The sequence below is a fragment of the Lissotriton vulgaris genome, chromosome 11 (assembly GCF_964263255.1).
Source record: "Lissotriton vulgaris chromosome 11, aLisVul1.2, whole genome shotgun sequence".
Lineage (NCBI taxonomy): Eukaryota > Metazoa > Chordata > Amphibia > Caudata > Salamandridae > Lissotriton > Lissotriton vulgaris.
In genome coordinates this window covers 970358608-970383446 of record NC_141699.1, presented here as the reverse complement: position 1 = coordinate 970383446, position 24839 = coordinate 970358608, and the positions used below count along the sequence as shown (strand labels likewise).

The following is a 24839-nucleotide window of genomic DNA, read 5'->3' as shown; positions in this document are numbered from 1 at the left end:
TGCCAGAAGAGGCTCTACACAGCAAACCTCATACATCAAAGGCAACACGCAAAACACCTATAATAAAAACAATAGAGGTGGATACAGGGGCAACAATAACAAGGGTAGAGGATGAGGAAATAACACCAATAGAGCCTCTACCTATACGAAACAGTGACTTCTTGTCACTTCCCCCAGACCATGTAACACCGGTCGGGGGCCGATTAAAACATTTCCTGCCAGTCTGGGAAGACATAACTACAGACAGGTGGGTGAGGCAAATCATCCAACATGGCTATTGCCTAGAGCTAACCTCCACACTTCCCAACATACCCCCAAGACACCTATGTCCGCAGAACACCTACACTTATTGCAGCAAGAGGTCATCAGCATGCTGCAAAAGGGGGCCATAGAACTAGTACCCTTAGAAGAGCAGGCCACCTGGGTGTACTCTCTGTACTTTCTCATTCCAAAGAAGGACGGGTCTCTCAGGCCAATTCTAGACCTACGTCCCCTAAACCAGTACATATTGTCAGAGCATTTCCACATGATCACTCTGCAACAGGTGTTACCGTTGTTGCGTCAGGGAGATTTCCTCGCAACACTAGACCTAAAGGATGCATATTTCCATATACCAATACACCCGGCACACAGGAAATACCTCAGGTGTACGATTCATAACCAGCATTATCAATTCAAAGTTCTTCCTTTTGGGGTGACTACAGCCCCAAGGGTGTTCACCAAGTGCCTAGCACACCTACGAAGACAGCAAATTCATGTCTACCCATACCTGGACGACTGGCTAATACAAGCACAGGCAGCCAAGCAGTGTGCCAGCCACATGTCGGCAACTATTCACCTCCTACACAGTCTCGGTTTCTCACTGAATTACCAAAAGTCCCATCTTCACCCTGCCCAAGTGCAACAGTATCTGGGAGTGACTATAGACACCCTGGCAGCAAGAGCACAGCCAAATCCTGCCAGGATAAACAGTATTCAGGCACTGATCCTACAGTCCAGACCCCAACACCCCCTTCCAGCGAGAGTGTTTATGCAGTTAATCGGCATGATGGCCTCATGCATCTTCATAGTTCCCCATGCAAGACTGCACATGCGTTCGATACAGGAATGCCTTGCACGTCAGTGGAATCAGGCTCATGGACAATTGAAAGACCTAGTGTTGGTGAGAAGTCGTGCATACAACTCTCTGCATTGGTGGAATCCACACAACCTTTGCAAGGGATGACTGTTTCAAGAGCCTGTACCACAGATAGTGCTGACGACGGACGCATCCCTCACAGGGTGGGGAGCCCATTTCCTACACCACACGGTGCAGGGCCTGTGGACCACGCAACAAAAGAAAATGCACATCAACCTACTGGAGCTGATGGCAATCTTCATGGCTATGAAGGCGTTCAAGGTACATCTGTGCAACAAGACCGTGTTGATCCGGACGGACAACATGACTGCAATGTACTACATCCAGAAACCGGGAGGAACACACTCTCCACAACTGTCACATCTAGCTCAGAGCATGTGGAAGTGGGCCATTCAGAGAAACATTTTTCTCATGGCGGAACACCTCCCAGGAGAGGACAACTAACTAGCGGATCTGCTGGGCAGACACAGTCAGCAGATGCACGAGTGGGAGATTCATCCAACAGTACTACAACCGTACTTCCAAAGGTAGGGACAACCAGACATCGATCTGTTCGCCACAAAAGAAAACGCAAAATGCCAGTCCTTCGCCGTGAGGTTCCCACACCCACAGTCTCAGGGCAATGCGATATGGATGAACTGGTCAGGCAGATTTGCGTACGTTTTTCCACTAGCACCACTGATACCGCTGGTGGCACGCAAACTGCGCCAGCATTCCATGACACTAATCCTGGTTGCTCCAACATAGGCGTACACCACGTTCCTAGAGCTTTCCGTGGTACCACATCAAAGGCTGCGCCTAACACCCAGAATGTTAACGCAGAGCCATGGAGACATTCAGCACCCAGATCCCCAACAGCCGAATCTTGCAATCTGGCTCCTGAAGTCCTAGAATTTGGTTATCTCTATCTACCTCCTGACTGCATGAACATTATCAGGGAGGCTAGGAAACCTACTACAAGGGCGTGCTATGCGGCAAAATGGAAACGTTTTGTCATTTACATAAACCCGCTAGACGCATCCACACAAAATATTATATGCTATCTTTTGCATCTACACCACTGCAACCTAGCATACACATCTATAAGAATTCATTTAGCTGCCATAGCAGCTTATCTTCAAAATAGGCATCACCTCTCATTATTCAGAGTACCGGCGATTAAAGCATTCATGGAGGGACTTAAAAGAGTGATTCCTCCAAGAACCCACCTTCACCAGTCTGGAACCTAAACGTTGTTCTGACCAGACTAATGGGACCACCTTTTGAGCCTCTACATTTGTGTGAAATTCAGTTTCTAACATGGAAGGTGGCTTTCCTTGTAGCGATTACTTCGCTTAGAAGGGTTAGCGAGCTGCAAGCTCTAACTATTCAAGAGCCATTCATACAGATTCATGCAAACAGGGTTGTACTTCGAACAAACCCTAAATTCATGCCAAAAGTGGTATCCCATTTTCACATCAATCAGACAATAGAACTGCCAGTGTTCTTCCAGAATCCACAGTCAGTAGCAGAAAGAGCCCTACACACACTGGATGTCAAAAGAGCTCTCTTGTATTACATAGACAGAACAAAGGATTTCAGGAAGACAAAACAGTTATTTATTGCCTTCTCACCACAGCACAAAGGTAACCCCATTTCCAAAAATGGTTTAGCTAGATGGATAGTTAAGTGCATCTAAATTTGTTACATTAAAGCTAAACGCACTCTAACAGTTCCCCCAAGAGCGCATTCCACACGCAAGATGGGGGCATCCATGGCTTTCCTAGGAAACATTCCTCTAGAGGAAATATGTAGAGCAGCCACATGGTCTACCATACATACATTTACCAAACACTACTGCGTAGATGTACACTCCAAACAGCAAGCAGCTGTAGGACAGGCTGTTCTCAAAACTCTATTTCAGACTGCTGCAGCTGGCACGGGCAACCACCGCTAGGGGTAAACTGCTATACATTGTATGCACAGATATGAATTCAGCAGCCCACATGCCTCGAACGGAATATGCTACTTACCAGTATGCATCTGTTCTTGGCATGTAGGGCTGCTGACATTCATATCGCCCTCCCTCCTCCCGGTGCCTGTCGCAGCTGTAGCATTCACTCATTCTTCATACGCATTAGCATGGACATCACTTACTGTATCATACTCCATCTCTGCCACAATGGCAAAAAACAATCTGAGGATGGAGAGGATGCCCATGCACACTGTAGTCCAGGGGAGGAGCCACCTATCTCATGATACTTCGAAGACTCTTCCAGGACAACAATGTGCAATCATCCGGACCCAACACTAGGCGGCGATCTATGCACCGATATGAATGTCAGCAGCCCTACATGCCAAGAACAGATGCATACTGGTAAGTAGCATATTCCTTATACATTATAAATTATTGCATCAAATATACTATACTCCGCTAAAGTTACACAAATGCATACTGCCAACGCTGTGGTATTAACAATACAGACTTTCTCCACCTAGCGTGGCAATGCCCTGATATTGAAGTATAGTGGGAAAATGTCATAAACCTGCTTAGTACGATGCTAGAGGCATGGATAGAATGTACGGTCTGAGTTTGTCTCCTTGGATTAGTAACAAGTCTGAGATCCCTTAAACGGAAAGTTTGTGTAATTGCATTGCGTTTAGCTAAAAGGAGGGTATACTTGCATTGGGGGGGGGGGGGCAAAAGTTATCCTACCGTTAAACAGTGGCTTTGAGGCATGGCATACCGTAGGGATACCTTACAGACTTATGAGGAGGAACTACCTTCTGGCTCCAGGCCCAGAAACTTGTGGGTATCTCTATCTGATTACCTTCAAACTTATTATTGTGTAATTGCATTATCAAACGACTGAACTGATCTACACCAATCGACCACACTGTGAATTGATGTGAAATGCTGTACTGCACAAGATGAATCTGTATTTATGCCTGCAGGGTTTTGTTTTTGTAAGATTGTATGTATGCTTTGTGCAAAAAACAATAAAAAGAAGAAAAAAAAATATTTACAATGTCACATTTTCTTTTTTACTAGACTCTTATGCTAGTGTCCAACAGGAGGTTTTTGGCACATGACGTAACAGTTGATGGTGTATCACCCAGGATAATGTGCTGCATGGCTAAATACTTATAAGGTCCAACAAGCGAGACCTATTGGCTATGTCATAGCTTGTTTTCAGTAATTCCACTAGGTTCATTTAGTTACTTCTGCTCTTCCTTATGAAAAGCATTTTTTGTCTTGCCAATAACTTTGGGACCGTTTTATGAATCTCCACTAAACTTTCCAAAAAGGTCCTCCTTTTTGACTAGTTTATGCATAGAAAGTTGGGGGATGATTCATCTGGCGATGGCAGAGAAAAAAGGGGAGTTCCAAAATGCAAAATCCCCATGCTTTTTCCATGGACTTCTATATAAACTGCTGAGTAGAATTGCCTCAAGTTCGGCAGGAAGCTAGACCATGGTCCGCTAATTGTGTTTTTTATGATTTGGTATAAATCTGTTCAGTAGTTTTTGTGAAATTATGGTTGTAAAATAATTGTATATCTAGATTGTTGGGAGCAGCAATTTAAAAATTAGGTTTTCTGATTGGCCCAACAAACATTTTCTTGGGCTATCTCGCTCCCACAGGAGTCGGACACCTGCAAGAGCGAGAGTTTGCTGGCAGCCATTGCAGGAGTGAGGAACTTAGTAACCTGCCCTGAAGTAAAAAAAAATACTATAACGGGGCAGGACAATAAGAAAAAAAAATGTAAAAAAAATACCACGATCCCTCGAGGCTCGTGGGAACAGGAAAAAGAAAACACAAAATGGTAGCTGGCGACACAGGGATGAGCTCCTGATTTCGCCTCAAGGTGGTGACGCAGTGAAGAGGATTGAGAGTGGACGGCGGGAGCATGGAACTGGGCAAGGTGAGGGTGATGAGTGGTGGAATGGGGGTTGACCGAAAAAGAAGGCGGTAAACACTCTGGACTGGTGAAAGCATCGTGGAGGAGCGTATTTCGACATATTGCAGGCTGGCCTCCGATATCCGTGCAGTGGCAACTCAAAGGAAATGGTGAAGCCAAAAGGCCCTCTGACAACCCAAAGAAATAAAATGGATAAATACACTGCCGCAAAATCAGCAGACGTGGGAGCCCAGATGGCAGAAATGGTGGCAGCAGAACCATCACTAACCGCCATCATGGCAGCATTAGTGGACCTTAAAGGATCACTTGCACCTAAAATAGACACTATCACAGTGGAAGTAAATCTCTAAGGGGGAACTTCCGGAAAATATCTGAAAAAGTATCAAATGCAGAATGAAATATCACACAGTTGCGGAATGTGACACAGAGTCTTGAGGAACAATGCAACACCTCAAGCGTCAACAGGACGTGTTAGCAGCAAAACGTGAGAAGCAAGAAGGGCAAGCGCGCCCAAACAACCTACGAGTGGTGGGTGTTCCAGGAGGGATGGAGGGATCCAGTGTGGAGCTCTTCCTGGGGGACCTCATCCTAAACCATCTGTGCCCAAAACGGATGTCAAACTTTTTCATCATTGAACGGGCACACAGCGTCCTGGTTACAAAAAGTAAAGATAAACCTCCTATAAAAAGGAGACTGTAGGAAATTAGCATTTTCTGGATTTTTCATCTTTTGCTGTAATGCTATATTTTTACTCGCTTTAAATCTTTAAATCTCTGTGCAATTTAACCCTGCCGACCAGTGGTAAAGTGTCTGTGTTCCCCCTTTAAACATGGTGAAATTGGTATAGTCCTAAATGGATTATATACCTTGTCTATAAGTTGCTAAAAAAAGTAATTGAGGAACTATTTTTAACAGCCACAAAAAATTCAATCCAATATTGAAGTTGGATTTTTAATTAATAGTTATGAAAAGTAACTTTTAGTTTGAACTCTATTTTATTGTATAAAACTCTTCAGTATACACACAGTTGCAGTTCTACATTGCAATGCGTGGTTAACATCATAACGTTTGTATATTTCAAATACAGCTAGCACTGCTGTGACTTGTGCAATCAGCATATTGCACCCAGAGCTTTGTGAAACGCTCCGTGGTCGTGAACATAACCCATGAACATTAAACGATAACCCCGCCCTCCCTTCCCCCCCAACTGGAATGCATAGTTCTTACGTCCTTGATATATTGACGTGAAAGCAAGTACACCTGGTTAGCTTTCAAGTTCCCTCAGGAGAATCATCCGTTGCTGTCAGGCGCAGGAGGCAGAGGTATTTCGGGCAGGTAATTTCATTGAATTCGACGGACAAGAGAGACAGAAGGGGCCTCCAAACCTCTTTAAATCCAGATACAGAGCCTGAGAGGGAGGCATGAATGCGCTCCATGCCCAAAATGTACCTCAGCCTATGGAGACATCCTACATAGGTGGGGGTTGTGTGCATACCGCGGTGCGTTAAAATGTTTTGAAGCGCCGCCCCTAGTGCTAAGCCCATCTGTTTTCCTTTGCGAGACTTCAGTGGGAACGTTAGAGGGTCGGGTAAGCCTAATATAAAATAGACCAGGAATCTTGGGATCTGTGTCTCGAACTGCCCATCGATTCATTCAAGATTTTGGGCCAATATTCGGACAGTACAGGGCAATCCCACAACAAGTGTAGTAAGGTCCCATCCTCCCCGCACCCCTGTCAGCATGTGGGACTGCGGTCAGGGTTTCCTTTGTTTAGGCGCACAGGTGTCAGGTCCAATAAGTAGTTATCTTGAAAGTTGTTTCCTTGCTGGCTGTGTTTCGCACAGTGTGCTTGGCCCTATAATTAATGTCCCCCATTCTTTCTTTGAGAGATCCCTCCCAAGCTCTGCCATCCAGCATCTCTGACAGGGGCTAGGCTGTGTAGGGGCCGGTAAGCGCAGCATTTAGTTTAGTTTCGTAAATCAACTTTTTATCCGATACCTTTGTGACCAACCATTTTTCATATTTTGTTAACTTCCTAGTAACTTTGGGGCGGATGTTGGGGTGTAGAAGTCCGTGTCTAATCTGCGTGTAATGAAATCTTTCCGTCTCTGGAAGTGTATAGTTCTGTCGTAGTTGTGTGGAAGGGAATAATCCCGTCCACATCAAACAGGTGGCACTGCTGTGGAGCTTGCCAGGCTGTGAAAGCCCCGACCTCCAACCACAGCTTTAAGTCCTTGTTCTCCAGTAAGGGCGTCATTGGTGAGGGGAATGTAGTGAGCTCCCTTTTCGTCGCCACCTCCTCCCATACGACCATCACCGCCATTGTAATTGGTGACCCCTGTAGGCACAGTGGCCTGTCAGCTTTTAGAAAAAATTGCACTTTCCACATTGTTGGGTGTATGAGAGTAATGCGAGTATTGTGATGTGTGAGGGTGCACCTCTCTCCACAAATCCATTAACCCATAGACTGGAGCCATTCTCTACCTACTTGTGAAATAGCTCCAGCCTGTTAGTATCTATTTCCTGACTGGTCCTTGGTTCCGTCCATAACCATGTTTAGGTCCCCTCCTATGATCGTCCTACGCTCATGTCTGTGCAGTATCTCGGATACAGCCGACCTCAGGAATTTCTCCTGCCCTGTGTTTGGTGTGTATGTGGATCCTATCATTAGGGTATGTCCACCTATCTTGAATACGTGGGCTAAAAGTCTTCCTTTGATTTCGGCCACCTTTTAACACACTGTCCCCTTAAACCGTTTGGTTACTAAAATAGCCACCGCCTTCTTTTCCTGGGTAGATAAAAAGAACTGCTGGGGAAAGAGTCATGACCTCATTCTAAGCCAATCTTTGGAGAGGAGCTGTGTCTCCTGGAGGAGGCACACATCTGCCTCCATGTTATCCAGGTAGGAAAGGATGGACCTCCTTTTATTGGGATTGTTGAACCCTCTCTCATTGAGAGTGAGAATTTTCAGTGTGGGCTGGGAAATAGAGTGCAACAGCTTTGGCCTGTATTTGGGTCTTTTTGATCTCTCTTCCCCCTGAGCTCCCAATGTCTGCCCGGCCTCCATTGCCTTTTGATCCTCTCTTCAACGCCTTTAACCTGCATACCAGTTCTCCACCCTCCCCTCCCTAACCCAAACTTAGAAACCCATTAACCTCAAATTGTCCATGGCCCACCATTCGTGCGTGCATGTCCTTGGAAGTCGGAATAGTTAGGAACGTGTGTGGCCAGTTCCCCGTTTCTCTATGCTCCCCATGTCTCTACACTCCCCATGTCTCTAAGCTCCCTGCAGACTTCTTCGCCGGCCACCCAGCCTTGCAAATGTCACTTATCTGTCCCTCACTCGTTCACGGTGTTATCCCGGAGGTACCCCTTCGGGAGTGATTCCTGCGCTATATAAGCACACAATTAATTAATTAATTAATCATGGGGGAATGTCTCCTTCGACAATGTCTCCAGCACTGCCAGTCTTTCTTGTGCCATGGTCTTGGGGTCTGGTCTTGTCGCTCGCTCTGTGCTACGCCTCCCGTAGACCTTATGACATCTTTCTCAAGGAGCTTTGGTCTGTGGGCCCTCTGTCTCCTCCTTGATTGGACTCTCGATGCCCAGCACCTGACAAGTGTCCTGCATGGATCTGAGCTGGAGGAGTTTGCCCTGACATATGAAAATCAGCCGGAAAGGGTGACCCAAAGAATACGGTATATTCCTTGATTTCGAAGAAGCGTGGTTGCCACTCGGAACTCCCTACACTTTTGAAGGGGTATTGGAGTCAGGTCCTGGTACAAAGCTATGGAGAGGTCCTGATATCTTAGTGGTTGCTTGTCCCTGGCAGCACGTAGTATATACTCTTTTAGTTGAAAGTCTGGAATGTAAGCCAAAATATCCGGTGGGGGCACCCAGTATGCTCCTGAAGAGACCCTGCAGGTATTGTGTGATGTATGGCCCTTCTTCTTTAGGTGGAACTCCCTTTTCGCAGATGTTGTTTTGCCGAGACCGATTCTCCAAGTCTTCTGTGTGTGCCTGGAGATCGATCTGTTGAACCTTGAGCCGGAGTATCTCTTGCTGTAGATGCTCCACCTCCTCTTCCTGGGCTTGCTCCTGATCCTCGATGGAGACCACATGCTCCCCAATGACATTGACGTCCCGCCTTATCATAAGGGGGACGTATGGCCTCAATCGGTTATCTTCTTAATATCCCCCGCTATTTCCCTTTTCAGCGTCTTCAAGTCGCCTCGTAATGCACCGAATAGCGACTCTAAAAAGGCGTGGGTAATTGGGGCTTCAGAGGTGTCCGCATCTTGGCTGATTTGTGTCTAGGGGAGAGCCTCCCTTCTCCACTGCCGGTCATCAGGAGCTTGGTCAGCATCTCTTTTAGATTCTGATCCATATTGCTTCTCGCTGATTACATGGCTGCTATATCTCTTACCATATCACCAGACCAGCCTGCCTTGTCTTGGGGGTCCCAGCCCCAGTGGGTGGCTGTCAGTGGGTTGTCCTCCCACTGAGCTCCACTACGCTGTTGCTTGATGGTGAGGGCCCGAGGTGTCACTCCCTTTCAGTCTCGTCCGGGCCTTGCTGTCTTCAACGGTCTGCTATTGCCCAGCTGGGTGTCTGCTGCTTGTTCTCAATACTCTAAGCACTTTGCGCACGAACCTGCCGTGAATCCCCCTGTAGGCCAGCAGGCCTATCTGAGCCTGGAGCACTAGATGTCTTCTTGGATCACTGCAGCTAATTCCTGAACTATGTGCTTGCAGGCCGTGGCCTCTGGTTTCCTCTGACTTGGCAGTCGGCTCTAGAGAGACTAATCCATGCCCGGGCCCATCCATTGGCACCTTGTGATTCTTACAGCGTTACAGTTCATATCTCATTCCCCTTATAGGATTTTATAATTTTAGTGTAATTTTGTCCAATACACTTTACTTTATTTTTCTATTACAGTTTGGGTTTTTTATTGTTTTGCATTTTGACTTTTACTTGTTTGGTTTCTGCATAAATATTTTACATATTACCTTAAGTTAAGCCTGCCTGTTCGGTGCTTAGGTACCAGGGGGTTGATACTAGGTTAATTTAATGGCTTTGAAAGTTCACTCTGACAACGGTTGTGATTGTTCCTCATCTACCACAAATAATAATTCAGTTTCTTACAGAAACTATCTGAAATTATCTGCAAAACAGGCAGTTGATAACCTACCAGGGTTGAAGCACCATGTGGACAAACTGGAATATGGGACGAGTATTGTGTGCCAATTGAATCTCTAAAAAAATTCAGCTTGCAGATGAACCAAGAATCACGCTTGAATGTGACAACTTTTTAAAACAAGGTAGTCAGAAAAGTGTGAGGAATATATTGCAGCTCTTTGCATTTTGACAGCCCCAAGCAAATTTGAAAACAGAGTGGATGTATGTAGCAGAGACGAGTCTGTTCAACCAATGTAAGTGGTGAGATCCGCATTGCTGGTCTGCCTGAAGTTGTGATGCTGCTGATAGTGGCCTATATGCTAATAGCGATGGCATGACTGGTGGATCTTTGAAGCCAAATAAGAGAAAGTTATCTTCCGACACCACAGTCCTCGTGACTGAGACCAGTAATACTGAAGACTCCGAGACTCACAGCAGTAATTTCTCCTTTCAGAGCGTTATTGCTGCAGATGGAGTGAATTCCAGAAGGAAGCACATTACTAAGGTACCAACAAAGTTTAATATTGTTCATTTGTATTAACAGTTTCTCTTTTGCAGCATTTGGAAATGCATTTTCTAGTTTTGTTGCTTTTTGGTTAGTTTTTTTATTGTAGGCTGTTATCTTCGGTTTAAAGGGAAAGATGTTGTAGTGTGTGACCTTAATGCTGCAGTTTGCATTTCATTACCATCATTTGCTTACCCTTGAGAATCTCCAGGGTGCAGGAGGTTTGCTGTTCCAGAGTTCGTTCTTCAGCTTCTGGGCAGTTGTAGCTCTGTGGTGATCTGTGGTCCTGTTTCTCTGCTCTTCTTGTAATGGCTCTTATCAGAGCTTCATCCTCCCACCAACGATAATAAGATGCCAGGCATCACCCAGCACAAAACACAGTCTATGATGGGCTACGTTTATCTGCTCGGCGCAGTTAGAGGATAAAGTTCTCCGGACCCATCAGGCTGTGGATGTAACCTAAGGGCTTAAGATGAAATGAAGAGCTTACCTCTTTCCTGAGTGGCTCCAGACCGCTGTGTGCAGACCCGATAGCTGGCAGCACCCTGGAGTATGTATGTATAAATCCAATTATATTATGTTATGTTATGTTAATGGGCATTTGTTGAGCGCACTGTTACCATGAGTTTCCTGGCACTGATAGGAACACTGAAGCTGAACAGAGGGATTTTAGTGGGGATGTGAGAACAACAGAGTTTTTAAGGGCTTCCTAAATGATACAAGAGAGTGTGAGGATTTAAGTGAGAGTGGGAAAGAATTCCATAATTTAGGGGCCAGGTGGGAAAAGCTGCAGCCACCTAATTTGGTAAGTTTGAACCGGGGAGTGACTAAGAGCTGGAGGTGGGTAGACCTCAGAGTTCGGGAGGGGCAGTAGGGGGTAACCAGGGACTTCAGGAAAGCAGGAGAGGGACCAGTCAAGGCTTTGAAAACCAGGCAGCCGACCTTAAAGGATATTCTTTCGCTGACTGGTAGCCAGTGTAATTGATGTAGTAAAGGTTTGGCCGACTGCCATCTGGGGATTTTAAATGCCAGTCTGGCAGCCTGGTTTTGAATAATCTGTAGCCTAGACAACAGGGATTTAGAGAGGCCGAGGTGGGGAGGAGCCAAGATGGCGACCTGAACGGACGTGTAGATTCCCGGCTCCGCAAGCCTGTGCATCCCGCACCGACATCCTGCCTTCTATCCTGTGTTCGTGCCGCAGCGGGATGATGGTATAATCGCGCTGTCACTGTCCGTGTTCCTCCGAGGTCTCTGCCTGCTGGATCGCGGGAGATATCGTCGGAGTTGTTGGGCGGCCTCCATAGCCCTGGCTCCGGGACCCGTGTTGTTCTTCGCCGCCGGAAGCCGCTGGATCGGCAACAGTCTGCTGAGCCTGAGGAGAACTGGTGCTCTGGTGCGCGCCGCCCGTCACAGGGGGAATCGGACGAGATCCTTTTCACAGCACCTCGGTTTCTCGCTCCATGCGGTCTGCTCACATTGGAGACGTGGGAGCCCGCTGCGGTTACTTCCCCTGTGCAGCGCTGGGACTGAGCTGAGCCGACCCCATCTTGGTGATTGCACGATACTTGCGGGTCGCCTCCGAGTTCGCCCCCGCTTTGAGACGGAGCAGCAATGGCCTTTCCCGAGGATCACTCTGTGACAGTGTGTTATGCCTGCATCGGCGGCCCAGACTGCAACCTTTCAGTGTCGATCTCCCCCCCCCCTTCTTCTTGTGCATCTCCCGACGAGGGCGAAATGGCAGCTGTCTCCCCTGGGACGGCGAGTGCTACCTCGCATCACGACTGTGCCTCCCAGCCTGATGGTGAGCTGTGTGCTGGACTCTGTGTATCGTCTCGGGCTGAGGAGTACCTGCAGCTGGCGCCAACCTGCGGGGCCATTCTGGCTGCACTTGCCGAATTACGGATTGAATGGCGTGCACTCCCCTGTGAGCTGGGCGAGAAGCTCGATGATGTTGCGCTCATGCCGGAGCGGTCGCGACCGGCCAGTTCCCAGCGCTGTACTGGTCTACCTTTGCCAGTCTTTGAAGGGGCTACCATGTTGCTGCGTGAGTGCAGGGAGGAGCGGACTGTCCCTGGCTGCCACGGTGCCCGTGAACGGTCGCCCGCCAGCTTCGGTGGCGCTACATTGTTTCTATTTCCGCCGAGGATTGAGACTCTGTCTGCGAGGTTGCTACTGTTGTTTCAAACGCCGATCCTGCAGTCATTGGACCCCTTTGTACCTGCTGCCTCGCAAGCCTTTTTCTCCCTGCGGTGGACTGGGTACCATCTCATGCATCTGGGGGCGCTCATCTTGTGTGCCTACGGCTCTATTGGTGACTGGAGACGTCCATTTTGTTTTCACCTGCCTCTTCTTTACCGATGGTGGCCATTTTGTTCTCCTGCTTTGTTTGGGTTGGGCCCTCCTCGGATGCCATGTTTAGGGGGATTTTCACGATCTGGCCAGGGCTGAGAGATTCCTTTTCATGATCTGTGACTGATTGGCTGGCGGAGACTTGGGTTGGAACACTTCTACGATATGTTTGACTGTGCGAAACGTGATGTCTCTCCCCATTTAATGCTGTAATTGAGGTTTGATATCGTTAATCCTTGTTTACGGGGTGGAGGTTGAATACATGGCGGGGAAGACCGGGAATATGTAGATTTGGCCCTCCTCCGGCTTTATACGAATTTCTTCTTCTTTCTTCCTTTCCTATGTCTCTGTTTCTATATTTCGGGTACTCTTTTTTGGGCGACAGACACACTGCTGGGGGGGGGGGGGGGTAGGCCGTAGCCTCTGAATGCGTGTAGGGTGGGGGGTAGGGGGGGGGGGATTTTCTTTTGTCCGTTTTCGTTTCTATGGGCCTTATTTTTTCTTCCTTCCAACTTCTTTTCTCGTCTTATTTCTGTCTTTGGGTTCGTAGTTTGGTTTGATACGAGGTGGGTACTGACCGGCATAGGACATAATGTGTGCTTAAATATCCTGAAGTGTATTTCGTAATGCCGCTACTCCGATTATAACTTTCCCTTTGTCTCTTGGGATTCACCTGCTGACCGTTGCACACTCGTGCTGTAGTGGGATTGACTGGACAATGACTCTTCTTGTTTCTATATTTTTAAAAAAAATGCCTTAAAAAATTTAAAAATTAACCTCATTCCTCCTGTTTCTCGGTAGTACGATTGGGTCCAGTGTAACTCTGATCGATTGTCTATTGATATTGATGTGCTACTGAGTCATCGTATAGTTTGCAACAGTGCTCCAAATGTTTCGCGGCCGGCCAGGTGGTTGTGGGCCCGTACTTGTCTGCTGCATCTGCACAATAAAGGTTTCAAAAAACTTTAAAAAAAAAAAAGAAAGGCCGAGGTACAAAGAGTTAGAAAAGTCCAGACGGGACAGCACCAGTGCTATTAAAACTTGTAACAGAGCTTCAGGGGTCAGAAGGTGGGCGGCTTTCCGAATCCTGTGTAGTTGGAACATACAGGAAGATGTTACGGCGCTCACCTGGGCCTTAAGAGTGAGCTCAGAGTCAATTATGACGCCGAGACTCTTTACACAGCCAGCAGGGGGAGGAGATGGACCGAGCTCAGATGGCCAGAATTATGGGCCCCAACGGGAAGCGCTTCTCCCAGGAAGGAGGAGCTCAGTTTTCCCAGGGTTGAGCTTTAGTTGATTTTGGTTCATCCACTGCTGGATGTGTATCATGACCGCCTTGAAGTTGGTGACGGCGTCAGGGGAGGAGAGGGGAAAAATAATTTGTAAATCGTCCGCGTAATTGAAAACGGTGACGTCCCAACTGCCTAGGGAGTGGATAAGAGGCTGAAGGTACAAATTTAAAAAGGAGGGAGGAGAGGGAAGAACCCTGAGGAACCCCGCAAGATGAGGGTGCGCTGGTAGCGCTGAAGGGGCCCAGACTGACTGCTTGGGATCTACCCTCCAAGAAGGATTTAACCCAGGACAAAGCAGGCCTGCGGACTCCGGTGGACTCGACACGGTGGAGTAAGATGTTGTGGTCCACCGTGTCGAATGCCGCTGACAAATCCAATAGGACCAGTGCCTGGGGGCGGCCTCTGTCAGCATTACATCTGAGGTTGTCCAACACGGCAAGGAGCACAGCCTCGGTGGAATGGGCTGGTCTGAAGCCGGCCTGGTTCGTTTCCAGGAAGTTGGACTCCTCGATGAATTGCGAGAGGCAGGTGGTCACATGTGCCTCCAAGATTTTTGACAGGTAGGGCAGGAGAGAGATGGGCCGGTAGTTAGCGAGGACAGCTGGGTCCGCGCCAGGTTTTTTTAGCAAGGGCACCAGTACAGCCTCCTTGAAAGAATTAGGAACTGTGCCGGAGTTAAGGGAAGTGTTGAGAAGGGGTAAGATGCAGTGCGGGAGAGTGTGACAGATGTCGCGGAACACAGAGGGGGGCAGCAGTCCTTGGGGGAGCCAGATTTCATCCGAGTGACCAGCTTGGCTAAGGAATCGGGGTCGAGTGTAGGAAAGCAGGCCAGAGTGGAGGTGTTGGTGGAAGGAACTGCGGCCATTACTGAAGGAAAGGAGTGAGGAATGGAGTTTTTGATTGCCAGAATCTTGTCAATGAAAAAGGTGTTTAAGGCATTACAAGACTCTGCAGAAGGGGGCAGGTTCGGGAGTGTCCTGGTGTCCGATGTTAGTTCGCCGAGGACCTTGAATATCTCTTTCGATTTATTTGGAGCTATGGATATTCTGTCTGAGAAATAGGCAGCCTTGGTTGTAATAATGGCTTTTTTATATGCCCTGCGTGTGAGCACATACATCTCCCTGTCTGTGCTGAGATAATTACGCCTCCACCTGCGCTGCAATTGGCGCAGCTCAAGATGTTGTGACTTCAGTGTTGGGTTGAACCATTTGTGAGATTTACTGTGGCGAGAACGGGGGAAGCAGGACAGGGGAGCGAACTTGTCACTAGCGGTAGTAAGCCAATAGGCAATGTTGACGTCCAGTGTGTTGACGCCTGAATTGTTACTGGGTGGGGGCTGAGTCTCCGCAAGGAAGGAGAGAAAAGCAGAGGAATCAAGGGCGTTCCACTTCCGAGCCATCCCGCCCTCCTGCGGTGGTGGCTTGACCAGGCCCTTTACAGAAATGGTCGATCATAGAGTGAACGGACCAGACGCAGGGGGAGATGTTAAGCCCAGTGAGCGATACCCCCTGCGTCCAAATGTGATCCAGGATGTGGCCACCAGTGTGGGTGGAGGTGGCGACATGCTGGGTCAGGTTTAGACTAGAGAGTGCCTCGAACAATTCAGTAGCGTGGGGGCCTGCATCGGCATGGTTAAACCAATAATTAAAATCGCCAAACATGGCGAGGCGAGCAGAAGAGGTCATCAAAGCGGCAAGCTGAGGGCAGCGGGGAACAGGGGCATAGAGGTGGGGGGACGATATAGGACAATGAGAGTCAGGGCACCTGCTTCCGTTGCCAGGCTGATGACCAGATTATCGACCTCGGGAAGACATAGCGAAGAAGACGCAATGAATGTCAGGTCCTTCCGTATGATTGCCGCCACCCCCACCCCCCCCCCCCCGCGCCACGGTGGGCTGCAGGCCGGTTGGCATTCAGCATGTAGTAGTTAGGGGGCAGAGCAGCCAAGATATCAGGAAGGGAGAGGTCAGACAGCCAGGTCTCAGTGAGCAGTAAGACATCGGGGTTTTCAGCTGTCAGCAAGAGAAAGATATCAGCATGGTGTTGGGGAAGGGAGCGTGTATTGAGGTAGAGTATTATGTTGGAAGTAACCTGCGATACAGTGGCAGGCAGCACCCTGCCATAGAGTAGGATTTCTCATAGTGCTTTATTTCCTGACACATTAATGCAGATTGTCTTTGAACAACACTGACCATACATTTTTCTGGGTTTGTCTTTAAAATGACGTACACATTAGGAATGGCATTTCGTTCTGCTGGAATAATAACAACAAATTATCTTGTACTCTATGTTGTTGCATGGATTTTTGGCTGCAATGCATACCATGTTTCTTTCAAACGTGCTTTCTACAGGGTGCATACATGATTTGCTGCCGTAGAGAAATAATGCTCCTGTGTACTGTGGCAGACTCAGAAATATTGAAAAACTTCATGATTTCTCTTTGAGCACTTCATAGTAAAACCTTTACATTTTTGACTCCATCATTTGGCAGAAACATAACTTAGTACCATTAAAATAGTTGTGATGGGGAACATTCATGTGCGATTACGACTGGCTCAACCAGATTGCTTGCTGACTTGGAGGAGCATGGAGTTGACCACCTTGCTGACCCAGTGTAGAATCAAGCCAGCGATGCTTTGCTGCAGGCTCATTTGTCCTGATAGCTAGTCAACAATTTGAGGAGGAGGAGGCGAAGAGCTGGCTAAGTGTGCAATGAGGCTGGCATTTCAGTACATCCCTGAGAAGTGAGCTTTGAGTCATGTAGTGTTCCTCTTATACCACGTGCAATTCATCCTCTCCAAAGCCTCAAGAATTCCTGGGTGTGAAGGGCGGCTGATTCTGATTGGGTGCTTGATAGTTTTCCAGAAACTTATGTTGTTGATTGTTCATGTTTGTCAGTAGTTAATGAAACACGCCCAGGTGTTTTCTCTCTTCAGTTGACAGAAGCTGCAATAAAAGTTTATTTGTCGTTGCAAAAAAATATGAATGGCCAACGAGCCTCCGTAGGTCAAAGAATGGAAGGGCTGGGGAACTGTCATTCATCTCACTGCTAAGCAGAGCCATGTCATGCTTCATCCTCCATCAGGCCTCTGATTTGGCCATCATCCCTTAGGACACTGGGACTTTAGAGCCCATCCTTTTAATGAGAAAAACAAAACGAAAAATGAAACTACTAGTCCCATAAGCATAAGTGGTGGAAGGTGTCACGCATGACCTGGGACAACATCCGATTCAGCACATCCAGTTCCATTTTTTAAGTATTTGACACAATATTGGTATTTATAACCTTTGTTTTTTATGGTCATGAGTCACCAGAATACTAAAAATGTTTCTTTTATTTTCAAGGTCCGTTAAATAATGGTCTCCAGCTTGGAAGCTCTGTTCATTCTTCAGTATTTGTCATTGATCTCCACTTGTGGCTGGTTTGGGTCTGCCCCTGCATCGTTCCCGATACCTCGCACAGGTAAGGAGCTTGTAGCAGCAACATGTTAACCCCATACTCGTCTATAAGAAGTGCGCTCCGAGGCAGGTATCCGATCATTTTTGTGAAACAAGTAAGGGCCAATATCTGCTATGTACATTTGTTAAAATAAAACACAATCAAATCACAGTATACTGTTCCGGAGGTTCAGTCTCAGAGACATTATCTGTAACTGAACGCAGACACCCTAGGAAGCATGTGCTTTTAAGACAAGTTACGTTCACTCACCTGAAGGTGACATGCTTCATCATTGGGTTATACTCCTCACCAGGCCGGCACTACAATGCCTGGTGGGCACCACAAGAGGGCACTTTGTCGGAGATCTTTTAATAAGTACGCCGGATGAGCATAGTAGGACAGAGGATGTTGTGTCATAAGATGTTAGATTGGTGAAGTCTGAATATAAAATCAACTATCGACCAGTTGCCACAATATAGTTAATGTGATCATAATGGTCCATGTGGAGATTAAAATCAGTGGCACAGAAATTGAGGAACTAATGGCCCTATCACTGTGTGAAAGTATCGATCACCTATGGACCTGCTGGTAAGCTGGGGTCTATACTTCAGGTCAACTGTTTTCATGCCTTGTGTAGTCATGGAGCAATCTGTTGGCATTTCAAGAGGACCAAATATGGGAAAATGGGTAAATGTGACCTAATCTTCTCCACAGCGTGAGGAGCTCTGTAACTCAAAGCCCTGCACCGTGCATAGGTGATAAGGTGCCTATTAACATCTTACTACCACAGGTGAGCGCTGCCTAACAGGGTGCACTAGATACGGTAACCCTCCTAAAATTCAGGACATACTGACTTATCCAATAGCAAGGACGCCGCATCAGAGGGCAACTAGTTTGAAAAGCACATGCTTCCTAGGTTGCCTGCGTTCAGTTAGAGATAATGTCTGTGGGACTGAACCTCCAGAACAGTATACTGTGAGTTGATTTATATGAAGAATGTGTATACTGGACTGTCATTTTCCTCAGCATCTCTTGTGCTATGTAAAATAAAACACAACACACCGGGAGGCCAACAAATCTATCATACATTTAATGCAAAAATAGCAAAAGGCCAAGCAAACTAACAGGTGACAATTCTTTGCAATGGACGAGAGCATCCACCCTAAAGCAAGTTGGAGTATATATTGCTAATGCTACACAATGTATTTTTATACACTTTTCTCCTAATACAAGTCAATGAAACATGAATGTTAGACGGAGACCCGGAGGGTCGGCCGAGTACAGGGGGAGAGGCCTCCGACGAGGGCCCTCTCCGGTAATCGTACAGACAAGTAACTTCCCCCCCACAGATAGACACCACACAAGGATAAGTTCTGCACACTTTTATAGATATCTTTAGGCAAGGTGATGAGCGGTACAGCAGGTCTAGGACACGAGGGTCCCGTCAATTCTAGTCTCTTTGGGGAAAAAAAGGGGTAACGGGACAGTCTGAGTACCGGTCCGGTACCGAAGCAGCACGAGGTGGAGCTCACAATCCTCGAGCTGGAGGGTTCGCAATGAGGGGCCGCGGCAGCGCCAGCAGGCCTGGTAGATGGTTCACGATGAGGAGGGCCGCGGCAGCGCCAGCAGGCTTTTAGGATGGTTCACGACGAGGAGCCGCGGCAGCGCCAGCAGGCTTTGAAGATGGTTCACGACGAGGAGGGCCGCGGCAGCGCCAGCAGGCCTTGAAGATGGTTCACGACGAGGATGAGCGCGGCAGCGCAAGCAGGCCTTCAAAGGTGGTTCACGAAGAGGAGCCGCGGCAGCGCCAGCAGGCCTCCAAGGATGAGTTTGTCTCGGTGTCTCTCGACTCCAGGATACAACTGCCTTCCTGCTCTGGAGCTGCCCCAGTTATAGGTCTGGCGCCCTTTGATGTCCGGACCCTCGCACTTGGAGGTCGGGAGGTCCGGGATGAGGGAGTCCAGACACCCAGCGGGGGGGGTGGAGCCAGCGCCCGGGGAGGCTGGGGGCGATCGACACCTGGCGGAGGGGAGCCATCGACACTCCTTCTCCCATTGACCTGCCAAGTGGTCTCTTCACCCCCTGGGTGGATGGTGGTGCCTCGATGTCGGGCCTGGCTGGGCCCGAGGCCGAGGTCGACCCGAGGCCACGCGGCCTGGTCGTGTAGTGTCCAAAATGGCGGCTGGGCCGGGGACAGTGGTTCTGGAAGGGGCCCGGGCCAGCCGATACTGGTGTGTTCAGGAGCTGGGGTTCCGTCGGGGAAGGGCCGTGGGTTGCCCTGGCAGGTTGCAGGGGTTGTTCTTGTCCGGGAAACAGGAGGAGCAGGGTTCCGTGACCCGCCATGCGGAGAAGGATCGGGCCTTCCACGAGGCCTGTCCAACATGCGTCCCCCCCCCCCAGCTGAAGGCAGGGAGAGTCACCCATCCTCTTGGGTACTCTCCTCGCCGAGGCGGAAGAAGCGGGACAGGCCGTCTGCGTTGGCGTGGTCCTGGCCGGGGCGATGCTCCACAGTGAAATCCATCCCCTGCAGGGAGATGGACCAACGCAACAGCTTCGGGTTTTCTCCCTGCATCTGCATCAGCCATTGCAGGGGTCGGTGATCTGTTTGCACCCGGAAGTGGGTACCGAAGAGATAGGGCCGGAGCTTCTTGAGGGCCCACACTACGGCGAAGGCCTCCCGCTCGATGGTGCTCCAGCGCTGTTCTCGGGCCAGCAGGCGTCGGCTGATGAAGGTCACTGGCTGATCGACTCCCTCGGTGGTGAGTTGGGAGAGGACGGACCCAACGCCATGATCTGAGGCGTCTGTCTGTACGATGAATTCCCGGCTGTAGTCGGGGGCCTGAAGCACGGGGGCGGTGCACATGGCGGACTTCAAGTTCTCAAAGGCCGCCTAACATTCAGGAGTCCAGTTGACTTTCTTGGGGTTCTTTTTGGACGTGAGTTCTGTGAGGGGCCCAAAATGCTGCCATAGTCTTTTACGAACCGCCGGTAGTACCCAGTGAGCCCCAGGAAGGCTCGGACCTCTGTCTGGGTGACCGGGGGCTCCCAAGTCTGGATGGCGGCAATCTTGAGCTGGAGGGGGGCCACCAGGCCACTTCCCACTTGGTGTCCCAGGTAGGTCACGGACCCTTGGCCGATCTGGCACTTGCTGGCCTTGATGGTGAGCCCGGCCTGCCGGAGGGCGTTCAGGACCTCCCGGAGGTGGTGGAGGTGTTCTGCCCAGTGGCGGCTGTACACAGCAATATCGTCCAGATAGGCGGCGCTGATTTCCTCGAGCCCCGCCAGCACCTTGTTCACGCGTCTCTGGAAGGTGGCGGGGGCGTTTTTCATTCCAAATGGCATCACCTTGAAGTGGTAGTGGCCATCCGGGGTAGAGAAGGCGGATTGCTCCTGGGCCCCTGGGGTGAGGCCGATCTGCCAATAGCCCGCTGTCAAGTCGAAGATGCTCAGGTAGCGGGCGGCCCCCATGCGGTCAATCAGCTCATCTGCCCGGGGAATGGGATGTGCGTCGGTCCTGGTGATGGCGTTCAGACCTCGATAGTCCACACAGAACCTGAGCTCGGGGGCGACGCCCGGGGCGGCGGCCTTGGGGACCAGCACGACCGGGCTGGCCCAGGGGCTGTCGGACGGCTCGATCACTCCCAGGGCTAGCATTTTGGAGACTTCCGACTGGATGCAGGCGCGTACTCGATCAGGCACCCGGTACGCCCTGTGTCGGATAGGGGGGCTATCCCCGGTGTCAACGTCGTGGAGGCACCAGGGGGTGACCCCAGGGATGAGGAAGAACAGGTCGGCAAATTGGAGTAGCAGTTCTTGGCAGTCTTGGCGTTGCGCTGGGGACAGGGCATCGGAGAGGTGGACTCCCTCCACGGAGCCGTCTTTCTCAAGCGTTTTCAGAAGATCAGGGAGGGGCTCGGAGTCTTCTTCAGCCCCACTGTCGGTAGCCATCAGGAGGCTAAGTTCAGAGCGCACAAAGTGGGGCTTGAGTCTATTGGCGTGGAGGACACTTAGGGGGTTTCGGAGTGACTCCATGTCTATTAGGTAGGTGACGGGTCCCTTGCGCTCCACCACTTTGAAGGGTCCCATCCATTTGTCCTGGAGGGCGCAAGGTTCACCGGGGACATCACCCAGACCTCTTGTCCTGGCTCGAACTCGATGGATGAGGCATGCTGATCATACCAGCGCTTCATGTCTTCTTGGCTGGCTTCGAGGTTGGCCTTGGCAAGTTCCCTGAACCGCCGGGTCTGGTTACGGAGGGTCAAGAGGTACTTGTATACATCAGGGGGAGTCTTCTGAGGGGCCACCTCCCACCCTTCTTTGACCAGGCTGAGGGGGCCCCGGACGGGGTGTCCATACAATAGTTCGAACGGACTGAAGCCCAGGGATTTCTGGGGGACTTCCCTGTAAGCGAACAGGAGGCACGGGAGCAGCACGTCCCATTGGCGATGTAAGGGTTCTTCCAGGCCCATGATCATCCCCTTGAGAGTGCGGTTAAATTGTTCTACTAGTCCGTTCCCTTGCGGGTGATAGGGGGTCGTGAATTTGTAGGTGACCCCGCACTGTTGCCATAGGGACTTCATGTAATTCAAGGGCAATTTTGTTGAGATGAAACGTTTAATCATCCTGGGAGGATCCATGGGTGAGGAAGGTATACTAGGGGATAAAAAAGGTCAAACTAGGGGGAACTAAGCTGCTGGAAAGGTGGGTCCTAAAAACTACAGTGGCCGGGGGCAGGAGAACTTATGGAAAATGGAGGAGCAGGGGTAGGAGCTTTGGGGATCGGTGGGGTCAGCTGTGTAAATGAGGGGAGGGGAACTACACCGACGGGTGACCGTGTGCATAGACCATTTAACTGTGGCTTAAATATAAGCCCCACTCACATGGTGTCAAATGGGAACATCAACATACTCTCCTGGAATGTGGCAGGACTAAAAAACAAATTAAAATCTGAAGATTGGGGCTTGTTCACGGACAAACACGACATCTGCCTAATGCAGGAGACGTGGACCGAAGGACAATTACCAGCGGAGGGGATTTGCCACATTTAATATTCCCGCAACAAAAGAGGGCAGAGGAAGACCTTCAGGAGGGCTAAGTATCTGGGTAGCCACTCACTTGGGAGCTACAGACAAGCAGCCGACAGTAAACTCCCCAGACATCCAATGTGTCTTGCTAAGTTTGACAGGAAATAAGCACATAGCCATATTAAACATCTACTCTAGGCCTACCAAGAGTGGGCAAGAGTCCATGGTTATTGAACAATTGAGGGAATTTGCACTGACTATTGATCCCGAGGTTGGTTTAATCATTGGGGTTGATTTCAATTGTCACTTTGAACCCCTCAGCAACATAGGCCTGGATGACACTGATGAGAAGAATCAGCAATGGAATATTCCGGAAACCTTAATTCCACCAGTTAAAGCTTGGACTCCGTTGGTGCTACAAATTACTTCCCTTACCCTGTCTTTATCTGTAAGGCCCTGTAATGGCCGACTAAAATCGGATAGACCCGGCCAGGTGACGTTTAACAGAGAAGGGCAATCATTGATCATTGATTACATCTTGATCGAATCTAGATCATGGGATAAGGTCCAGGATATTAGGATCCACCAACGGATGGACAGAGACCACAACGCCCTAGTTATGTCTCTAAAGGCAGGGAGTTGGGGACTGTCCAATAACCAGACTGAGCCGAATCCTGCCCAACAGCCCCACCTTCTCCACAATAATAAACAGAGAGTAAAATGGCCCCACATAATGGGCTCTCCCAACAGGCAGTCGCAAATATATCTTCAGGTTTTGCCCCATCTTATCGATATGGCAGAGGTAGGGTCAACGGGCCCTATAGACGGGAGGGATTATAGGCCTGTTGAAATCCACAACCAACTAGCCTCAATAATGCTGGAGGTTTTTTTCCTACTCCAGACCTATAGGGAAAACTCAGCTAAGACTCCTCCGTGGTACAATGCTGATTGTCGTAAGAAGAAAAGGGACCTGATTAAGGCCAAAGATAAACTCTGTATCAAGTTACTCCGGGTGCAGTACAAGCAAATTATAGAGAGGGTAAGAAAGTGCTGGGAGGCGGAAAAGTGGCAGGAACTGAGGTCAGTTTTACAGCGTAGAGACCTTGAATCCTTCTGGGCAATTGTTAGTAATGATGGGAGGGGAGGGAAGAATTCAGTAAGCCCTAACTTAGCCCCAGCAGTATAGGAAGACCATTTTGGAAACCTCTATGCTCGGCCGAGCAATGCCGATCCTGTATCGGTGTCACAGAGCCTCCTCCACAAGTATCGACTGGGGGGGGCGGCAAGAGATATCGATACTAGAAGTGGAATCAGCCATTGCTAAGTTACTGCCTAACAAAGCCCCGGGGCTTGACAAAATCCCCTTGAATTATAGGCCCATTAGCCTGATAGATATAGCACAGAAGGTATTCGGGAGATTAATTATGGAAAGAAACCAGACATGGGAAGAGGACAACGAGATCCTGAGTACCTTACAGGCGGGCATCAGAACAGGGACATCAACCATTGACCAGATCTTCCGACTCCAGGTCCTCTATTGGAAATCAGTGAGTGTGGAGGGTGGCAGCCTCTACCTCACCTTTGTGGACCTGCGGGCTGCCTTTGATCTGGTCCCCAGGGAAAAATTGTGGAGAGTTCTCCACGATCTTGGTATGCCACCCTATCTCCTGGGAGTTCTGATTAGGCTGCATTCAGGGAATTTTGCTCAGGTGAGATGTGGGAAAGCGGAAGAATTGTCAGCACGATTCCCAGTACAAAGTGGGGTGCGCCAGGGATGTGTCCTGGCCCCGACTCTCTTCTGTCTATATATTAATGGGCTTATAAAACATCTCACTGGCATTAAGGACACGGATGCCCCGAGATTAGCCACAGGTAGAGTGCCCGCACTAATGTTCGCGGACGACACCCTACTGTTGTCCCGAACAGCCACAGGAATTCAACACATCCTTAATGGCTTCGCAGAATTCTGTGTGTTAAGTGGTCTGGCGATCAATCTAGCTAAAACTAAATTC

At 49.2% G+C, this 24839-nt stretch overlaps 1 long non-coding RNA gene across 2 annotated transcripts in view; it reads left to right on the top strand.

Annotated features, from left to right (window-relative positions):
• The window catches only part of LOC147683789 (uncharacterized), an 81749-nt gene that overhangs the window by 45959 nt on the left and 10951 nt on the right, over positions 1-24839 (top strand). For both annotated transcript variants that reach the window (XR_015301057.1, XR_015301058.1), the window contains exons 2-3: positions 10673-10723; positions 17710-17827. This is a non-coding gene — a long non-coding RNA (uncharacterized LOC147683789). The remainder of the gene's footprint in view (positions 1-10672; positions 10724-17709; positions 17828-24839) is intronic.